This window comes from Dipodomys merriami, unplaced genomic scaffold (genome assembly GCF_024711535.1).
Source record: "Dipodomys merriami isolate MVZ:Mamm:240054 unplaced genomic scaffold, mDipMer1.0.p SCAF_57, whole genome shotgun sequence".
Lineage (NCBI taxonomy): Eukaryota > Metazoa > Chordata > Mammalia > Rodentia > Heteromyidae > Dipodomys > Dipodomys merriami.
This window is the reverse complement of record NW_027206146.1, coordinates 7276893-7286758: the sequence shown is the minus strand read 5'-3', so window position 1 is coordinate 7286758 and position 9866 is coordinate 7276893.

Below are 9866 nucleotides of genomic sequence, written 5' to 3'. Positions count from 1 at the left end.
CTCTGAAGTCAGGCCCCACTTTGTACTATAGCTGGCCTTGGGTCCCCACAAACTTCAGGAGATGACCAAGCTGGCCCAAGATAAACAGACCACCAATTACTCCCTGCTAAGCTTTCACTGCTCTGGAATGTCCAGATGGCCCATTGAGACCCAGCCAGTTTGATAACTCCCTACTACCTCTTATCACCTTGGAATGCCCTGATGACGCCTCTAGTTGCTGTAAATTTGTTAGTCTGTGATTTTTTCTTCTCTCCTCCTTTTGTAACTTTGTAGTTTTTGCCTTTATAAACCCTGTGACATTTCAGCTTGAGGATCTCCTCCTAAGCTCCTCTGAGTCGGTGTGTAGGATGAATCTCGAGCTGCAGCCCACCTGAATAAAGCCTTGCTTTTGCATTTCGGAACGTCTGACTCTCGGTGGTCTTCTTGGTGGGGGTCCTGCGACGGGGGGTACAACATATTAGTGGGGGCTCATCCGGGATACCCCCCAAAATCCCTGAGACCCAAGACTCTGAAGGTAAGAAAACAGCACTGCTAATTTGTCTTGTCCGGTTGATTGTGTTTGTTTGTTTGGCTTACACTTGAGGATGGCCGCTCTGACTCATACTTGAAGGGTTGTCGAAGCGGATGCACTTGTACGGCAACCCTGGAGGAAATGGGAGACGTCCCAGATCCTCACTTGAAGGGGGACCCCTAGAACCCCGACTTGTAGGGCGTGAGTCAGTTTGGTCTTTGACCAGAACTGACTGGAGGGCCTCCTAACCGAGGCTCAACCCGCCCACCTTGAACTTGGGTCTGCTCCCTCTGTCCCTTCACAGAGGGCAGCAGATCAACTTGGGTCTGCCCCTTCTGTTCATTCACAGAGGGCAGCACATCAACTTGGGTCTGCCCCTTCTGTTCATTCACAGAAGGCAGCAGATCAACTTGGGAGATCTCCATCTTGTAAGCCTGTGTGTGTTTTGTTTTTCTGTTACCTCTTGTTGATTTGTGTACTGAATGACTGACGAGACTGAAAGCCATGGGCAATGCCCCATCCAACCCCCTAGACTTAACCCTAAAGACACAGGGTGAAGAGAAAGAAGACTAGAAAGAAACCAAAAAAGAAGAGAAGTTGTATCCATGTTTCTTCCTTGTTCTGAGACCTCTGTTCATGATATTGACTTTTGATTTTCAGCAGGAAACCAACCAGACCAGTCCCCACCACCCCAGAAAATCTGTGCTTGTTTCCATTGTCCTGACCTCTCCCTCCCCTGACTCTTACAGGTTATAAATCGCTGAGGGAGTCCACGGCGGAAGGCCCATTCTGCTCTCTGAAGTAAGCATGGCATTTGCTGACTTTTTGTGTGTGTGTCATAACCTTGATTTTATAAATTGCTTATTCTTGTTTGTTTGCTAGATTAGTGCTGGATATTTTAGTTGGTCTGACTACATGTGCATGTAAAGAAGGGCTGGGGAGGCTTGGTAAAATTCTTCTAAAACCCTGCTGGTTCTGCTTTTGTAACTTGCTTCTTTGTCAATTATGAAACTGCCACTGACCACCTGCAAGTGGCACCAACAAGATCTTAGCCTCAGGCCTTGACTCAGGGGGTCTGAGCATGGGGGAGAACCTGTCAGTCTGAGGGGACGGCCGCTAGGGACTTCTCTCCCTTGCCCCAAGATGATTGGGAATTCTCCTCCACCTTAGAAGGCCCCTTAGAAGGGTCAATGTTTGCCAGAATCTAAAAAGAAAAATTCTCTGGGATGAGTAGAGGGGGTTCGAGTCCCCTGGTAAGTGGTGAGATGTCACCCCATTCACTGAGACCTGATCTTGTCTTTGTGGCCACTTGTTTGTCTTGTTTACTTTAATGTGTTTGTTTGCTCTATGTTTTCTGAGGTAGGGAAGTTCTGGGTGAGCGTGGCAGGCTCACTCAGCAGATTTGGGATTCAGCTTGCTGAGTGAAAACAGCACAGAGTTCTGGTAGAGAGAAAGATAAACTGGGGCCCATTAGTCCTTACTTAGCCTTTGGTTCTTGTCTAGTTCTGTTTTAGAATTGGTACCAGTTTTAAATGTGGATCCTTGGTTTTTGTGTTTATTTGTGTTTGTGTTGTTTATTTGAACATCTCTGGGGAATAAAAGTCCCAGCCTCTGGCTGGGCTCAGTCATGGTCACAGACCTGCTGTGTCCCCCCCCACCCCCCCGTGAGGCATGGAAAGTTGCTTCAAGCCTCAGGCTGCATTTTCTCCTTGTGGAGGCTGCTGGCGGGGAGGGTGTAGAAGGCTGTGTGCCTGGATTGGACTTTTTCAGCTTGTCCTGACAATGTAACAATTTGTAAAGTGGTTTTGTCTAAATGGGGAAAAAATCAGGCTAGTTTAGTTTCAGGTGACCCCTTCCCCCAGACCTCCTTCAACAGAAGGGATTCAAAAGACCCGTTGGTGAATTGCCTTGCTAAACAAGCAAGCTTTGGGAAAATGAAGCCCAACTTAGTTTTTAAAAAATGGTGTCTTAAATTTTTGTTTAAAACTTTAGAAAATGTATATACAACTGATTTTGATTTTTGCGTGCTTTAAGATCTGTGTGTGGGGACTGGGAAGGTGGCTCAGTGGTAGAGTGCTTGCCTTGCATGCATGAGGCCCTGGGTTCAATTCCTCAGCACCACATAAACAGAAAAAGGCGTAAGTGGCACTGAGGCTTAAGTGGTAAAGCTCTAGCCTTGAGCTGAAGAGCTGAGGGACAGCTTTCAGGCCCAGAGTTGATGTCCCACAACCGAACAACAACAACAAAAAAACAACAAGATCTGTGTGTGTTTTGTATGTGTTTGTGAACATGTTCAAGATAAGAATTGTCAGCATGCTATAACAATTGGGTGAGTTTAAATTTAAAATTCAAAAGGTTATGAGGTTTGGACATTAACAAAAATTTTAAAGAATCTTCATAGTGTTTTTTTTTTTTTTTTTTTTTTTTTTGGGCCCGGTCGTTGGGCCTGAACTCTGGGCCTGGGCGCTGTCCCTCAGCTCTTCAGCTCAAGGCAAGCGCTCTACCCCTGGAGCCAGAGCGCCACTTCCGGCTTTTTTCTTTTTGCTTATGTGGTGCTGAGGAATCGAACTCAGGGCCTCAGGCATGCAAGGCAAGAGCTCTACCACGGAGCCAACTTCCCAGCCCCTCTTCATAGTGTTTTAAATGACTTTTTAAGGATTCTTTAACTTGAAAAATGAAAATCTGGTATTTGAGAATGCATAAGACTGTTTATACTGTAATCAAGTTATCTGGCTTAACAAAAATGCATTGGCTGTTTGGGATTTAGTTCCCTTGGCTAACATTTGGGAATAAATATTAGAAATTTAAATGTAAAGGTTAGTTTAACACTGTCAAAAATGTTACTTGTTCTGTCTGTCTAAAACTGTGTATTTCATTTGAGAACCAAGAGATAAGAAAAGGAAAAACTAGAAGCCAACAGAAGACCTATCTTTAGGGGTAATGGGTGAGCAGGCAGAAGTGCAGTTCAGCTGGTCATACATGGTGGAACAGGCCCTGGGGGGAGACCACAGATGGTGGGACACGTGCTAGGAAGAGTCCTCGCATAGTAAAAGAGGGCAAGCTGGCACAAACGCAGTTCATCTAACCCTAAAGAGTCAGATTGGGTGCGTGCCCATTCCATAGGAGGAGCCAAGTGGCCCATCGTTGTTCTGTCCCTTTTCCCTGTAGATAGACTCTGAAAATATGATGGTCAAAATTAGTGATGTGATGATCTGTAGTATTGCTAAAACTGCCCCTTGGACTTAAAAAGAGAGTTAAAAAGTTTCTTTATATAATGTGACTTGCTTCCAATGATGTTCTACAAGTAGTATATATTTTTAAAAGCCATAAAGGTGTTAAGTCTAGCTTCGTGGTATAGTGATGGTGACTGTAATTCTTGCATTAAGGAAAAATTGTCATTTGAGTTTAAAAGTTTTAATGTGTAAAACAAGCAGCCAAGAGACGATGAGTGACACTTGGCCTCAAGATTTTAAGAGATTTTTTTAAAACACAAATGAAAACTAAAGTATGAAATATTAAAGGTGATTAATAAGAGGCTTTAAAACATTAGGAATGGAGAGGGGGGACCAAGATGGCGACGGGTCAGTAGGGAAACGCCACAGCTCTCCCCAACCAAAAAGAGAGTTCAAGTTCCAATGCTTAATCTCCCCAAGAGACCGACAACAACAAAAAGACGAACACTCAGAGAAAAGCAGGAGGTGGAAAATAACAAAAAAAGAAAGAGAGGAAAAGGAGAATTTCAGAACAGAGAAGAGCGAAGACCCCTCCCCCTACCTTTTCTGGCCACGTGGCAGTGGGCCAAGCCACCAGCCAGCCAGTCCGGCGGGGTCTGCTGGAGCCCCAGAGACACAGGGGGCTGCTTGCAGATCACCCGCACAGAAGCTGCCTGAGGCACCAGCGTCAGACCCACCGGATCTCTATAACCCGCGAAGAAGCCGCCTGAGTGTGGACACTGTGGACCTGACAGCTTCCATAGAGGCAGAGACAGAAAAGAACCACACAGAGCCACCACCACCCAGCCCAGCCTGCAACCACCCCAACTGAACTCGGATTGCAACAACAACTGATGACCTACACCACAAAACCAGCTCCAGGGTGAGTACCCCACAGGGGACAGTGTATCACTCAAGGGAGACCAGAGCTGGGGGGAATCCCAAGACCCTGACCTAGACTCCCTACCCCAACACCCGGACCACAGGACCCACTAAAACTGGGAACTGTTCCAGAGCTCCACCAGCCCGTGGAGCACACCCCGCTGGCCAGGCCAGACCAAGAGTGCCCCTGGAAGGAAGCTTAAATGCCCAAGCCAGGAACAGCGCCCCTGGATCAAGACTACCAACAGTAGAAGAAATTTGAACTGTGTCCTCCAGGCTGCATAACCTAGGTGGTATACACATCAGCACAGGCCTAATGAGTGCACTCCAGGCTTGGGCCGGAACCAGGCCCGGGGATCTGGTGCCTGAACAACACAACCAACTCCTCCCAACTGAAGTAAACAGCTGAGCATACGCCACAACAGAGGGGAGAATATCAGGAAACAGCACTCCCCGGGAAGCACGCCTGTGACAACAAAAGACCTGGAGGCTCAGGACAACAGAAGCCCAAACCCCACCAAAATTCCACCCATATACCCTATGCTGAGAATTGGGCAACACAGGCTGCCAGCACCTAATAGAAAGCAGGAGCTCAGGCTGATAAGGCGGCTCAGCAGTAGAGTGATAGTCTTGGATGTATGAGGCCCTGGATCTGATTCCTCAGCATCACAAAAGCAAAAAGGGACAGAAGTGGTGCTGTGGCTCAAATGGTAGGGTGCCAACCTTGAGCTGAAGAGCTGAGGGACAGCACCCAAACCTAGAGTTCAAGCCCACAACCAGCCCCAAACAAACAAACAAAAACACATCAGGAGCCTATAGCAGATGCCTGTATTTGGGAGAGTGCATCCAGAGCATCTGATCTTCACAAGAGCACCCGTAGGAGCAAACACAAGCAGTCTAGGCTGCTCAACCCTTCCAAAGGCGGGAATTGCCAGCAATCTACAGCAGAGAGCTAAGAATCCTAAGTAGGTCAGAATAGCAGCTGGAAATAGGCTCCCAACAGAACCCACATCAGGCACAGACTCTCTCTACCAATACAGAATCAGCAACCAAGCAAAGACAGACACACCAAAACAAAATTGCAGAGCAGTCTCCTGAACCCCCATGCAAAAATCACAGAGAAAAATCACAAGGTTTACCACAACCCAGGACAGCAAGCTTACCTCAAAAGCCAGCAGCCACGCAGGGGAGAGCCCCAGTGGGAGCAAAGCTGGAATGGAAGACAAAAGCTACATCCAAGGGTTGCTGGAGGCAATGACTCAAGAAATAAAGCGGAAAAAAAAGAAAGAAAGCGAGAAATTGATCAGAAATTGAAAGAGCACAAGGATGAACTATCAAAAGAGATACAGGATATCAAACAAGAGTTGGATACAAAAATAGAAGCTGCACAAACCTCAATAAGAAGTGAGATAAATGCTAAATTAGAGGTAATACATACTGAGATCAGTACTCTGAGAAACAACATTGAATCCATTAAGGGATCCATTTCCTTCATGCAAACCACAATAGAAGCCACAGTCAACAGAGTGAATGAAATGGAAAGTAGAGTGTCAGATACAGAAGACAGAATACACCAACTGGACCAAAAAGTGACAGATATGGAAAAAATCACTCAAATTAAACCAAAGGGAAATTCAAGAGCAAGCAGATAATGCCAAGAAATTTAACCTTCGCATAATCGGAGTGGACGAAGGTGAGGAATTCCAGAGCAAGGGAATGCAACACCTATTTAACAAGATAATCGGTGAAAATTTTCCCCACCTCAAAAACGACCATCTTAACTACATCACAGAAGCTTATCGAACATCCAACAAGCAAGATCCCAGGAGAAACATTCTAGACACATTATAGTAAAAATGATAGATCTGAATAATAAGGAAACAATCCTGCAAGCAGCAAAAATGAAGAAGAAGCTATACTACAACGGGAAAAAATTAGAATCACTGCAGATCTCTCCACACAAACAATGAATGCAAGAAAAGCCTGGGAAAGCACCATACGAGCCCTGAAAGCCAATAACTCCCAACCCAGACTAATATACCTGGCAATGCTAGCATTTACATTCGATGGAGAACTGAAAACTTTTAATAGCAAAGAAAAACTAAATGAATACATATACATTAAGCCAGCATTAAAAAGAATTCTGAGAGGGCGGACACAACCTGAAAAAAGCAACCAGGAACTGGGACCTGCCCCAAACAGGCGTTACTCAAAGTCTAACTGAGCAAGCACAGGAGGAAAGAAAAGAAGAAAAACTTAGGAAAACGGAATGGCAGGGACAACAATACATCTCTCTATACTTTCTCTTAATAAAATTGGGCTGAATTCGCCAATTAAAAGAAAACAAACTGAGGACTGGATCAGAAAACAAGACCCATCCATCTGTTGCCTTCAGGAGACACACCTCTCAACCAAACATACAAACAAACTCAGAGTGAAGGGGTGGAAAAGGATCTACCAATCAAATGCCCCCAGTAAAAAAGCAGGTGTAGCTATCCTGATATCTGACAAAATAAACTTTTCATTAAAATCAGTACAGAAAGACAAGGACGGACATTACAAATTAATACAGGGAACAATCCAAGAGGAGGATATAACCATCATCAACTTATATGCCCCAAATATTGGTGCACCCAGATATGTTAAACAAATGCTCTTAAACTTACAGAATAAAGTAGATCCCAATACGATAATACTAGGAGACTTTAACACATCACTCTCACCAAAGGACAGGTCTACGAACCAGAGGATTGGCAAAGAAGCGACCGAATTAAGTGAGGCCATACTTCAAGCGGAATTAACTGATATCTACCGAGTATTTCACCCTAAAACAACACAGTACACATTCTTCTCAACAGCTCATGGAACTTTCTCCAAAATAGACCATATCATACTTCATTCCTCATGCTTGTAATTTTGTCACTTCTCCATGGTTCTGTCAGGGGTCCAGGGCGTGAGTTGGGTCTGAAGGTTGGGGGGGACCCCACATCTGTGCTCTATGTACCTCATCATCTGGTATCTCAATCCCTCTGGGTTTATCTTCACAACCAGTAGAGGTGCTTGATGAGCTTTCTCCCCTTATTCCACATCTCTTACCACTTGGATCTATGGTCAAGGCTGGTATATCATGCCTATAATCTCAGGAGCTTAGAGCTGAGGGTCAGACTTGGAAGCCAACCCAGGCAGAAAGTCCTTGAGACTTTCATACCCACTCAATCATCATGATGCAGGGAGTGAAGTTGTGGCTCAAGGGGTAGAGAGGAGTGTAGAAACCGAGGGACAGTGCTCTGGCCCTGATTTCAAGCAAAGATGTTTCAAGTAGAATAAATCACACCAAGACCTCTGCAGACTGACCTGCGGGGAGCCATGGGCAGGGATGGGAGGTGCCTCGTGTCCATGTGTCACAGCGCAGACCTTGCACTCGAATTTGTGCTCAGGTGTGCAAGTGATGGTTTTCAGCCAACTTGGCATGGAAGGCCCTCAGCCTGAGTTCTGTGAGGGCCTGTGGAACGCTTTGTCCCGGTCAGAGGTTTTGGTGTGGCCTTTGGTGACCTGCTTCAGATGGGCCAAAGGTTGTGCTACAGGAAAAAATTGCTTAAAAAAATCCATGTCCTGACTCCACAGTGCTGGTGTTTGCTCTCTTTCCCTCTCCCTCCCTTTCTATCCCTTCCTTCCCTCTCTCTCTTATTCATGGGGCATGAACTCTGGGCCTGGGTGCTATCCCTCAGCTCTTTAGCTCAAGGTGATCACTCTACCACTTGAGCCACAGTGCCACTTCTGGTTTTTTGGTGGTTCATTGACAATAAGAGTCTCATAGACTTTCTTGCCCATGCTGGTTTGGACACTGATCCTCAAATCTCAGTGTCCTAAGTAGCTAGGATGACAGGCGTGAGACACCAGTACTCAGTTAGTGCTCTCTCTTTGAGGCTATAAAGAGACAGGATTTATTTGTCGGTTACACCCTTGTGAAGGTGACAGGGAACAGAGTGATCAGTGCTGAGACCACCAGGAAGATCTGGAATGGTGGAGACTTTTCACGCTGCCCCACTATTGCCCCTGCAGTGCTTTACGGGTCATGGTTTGATCACGTCCGGGGCTGGACGTCCATGAGGGAAAAGGATAACCTGCTGATCCTCAGTTATGAGCAGATGAAAAAGGTAAAGATTGATTTTACCTGCACCCCACCCCACCACGGCCCTCTTCACCCCTTCTACCATCTCCCCTGTTTCTCCAGTATCTTCTTCCCCAGTATCCTCCCCCCAGTCTCCACCCCACCTTCTATGTCAACTTTCTACATCCTGTTGTGTGTTATTCCTTCCTGCATTCCTCTCAACCTCCCTTTCTTTCTTTTTTGTTTTTGTTTCAAGATGGAGTCTTGAACTCAGGTTTCCTTTTTGGCTGGTGCTCTACCCACTGAGTCACGCCCCCAACTCCACAGGCCACCCATCCTCTCATCAGCCAGTGCCTTCTGCTGTTTCTCTCTTCTCCTGCTCCCTCCTCCTCACTCCTTTTCTGTTGTCCCCTCTCATACCCGAGCCCTTGTTTTTCTCTCCTTAGGACCCGAGGAGCATGGTAGAGAGGATCTGTGGGTTCCTGGGGAAGACGCTGGAACCCGGAGAGCTGGACTTGGTCCTGTAGAACAGTTCCTTCCAGGCAATGAAGGAGAACAAGATGTCCAACCTCCCTGAAGTCCCAGAGGACCTTGTTCCCGCTGGTGTCAAAATCACCAGGAAAGGTATGATAATGTCCCAGGGAAGGAGGTACTGGAAGCCAGGGAAAGAAATCTGCTCTCCAACCACACACTCCTGGCCAGGGATCAGCCAGGAACAGGCTGGCTGTTCACTTCCAGCTTGTGTTAAAACAAAGTAAACTGGAAGTGGAGCTGGGGCTCACATGGTAGAGTGTCAAGCCTTCAGCAAAAGAAGCTCAAGATCACTGCCCAGGCCCAGAGTTTAAGTCCTACAACAGACAAACAATTAATGTGATAGTAAGTGGATCTGAAAAGAAACGAAAGTGTAAGTACCAGCTGGGTGTCCATGGCTCAGATCTGTAATCCTAGCTGCCCAGGAACCTGAGATCGGAGCATTACAGTTCAAATCCAGATGGCGTAGCATAGGCGAGGAGATTCCTTCTCTCCAGCTAACTACCAAAAAAACAAAGAATGGTGTTGTGGCTCAAGTAGTAGAGCATGAGGCTTGAGCAGAAATTAACTCCCAAATAGCACCTATGCCCTGAGTTCAAACTCCTGTATAGTCACACAC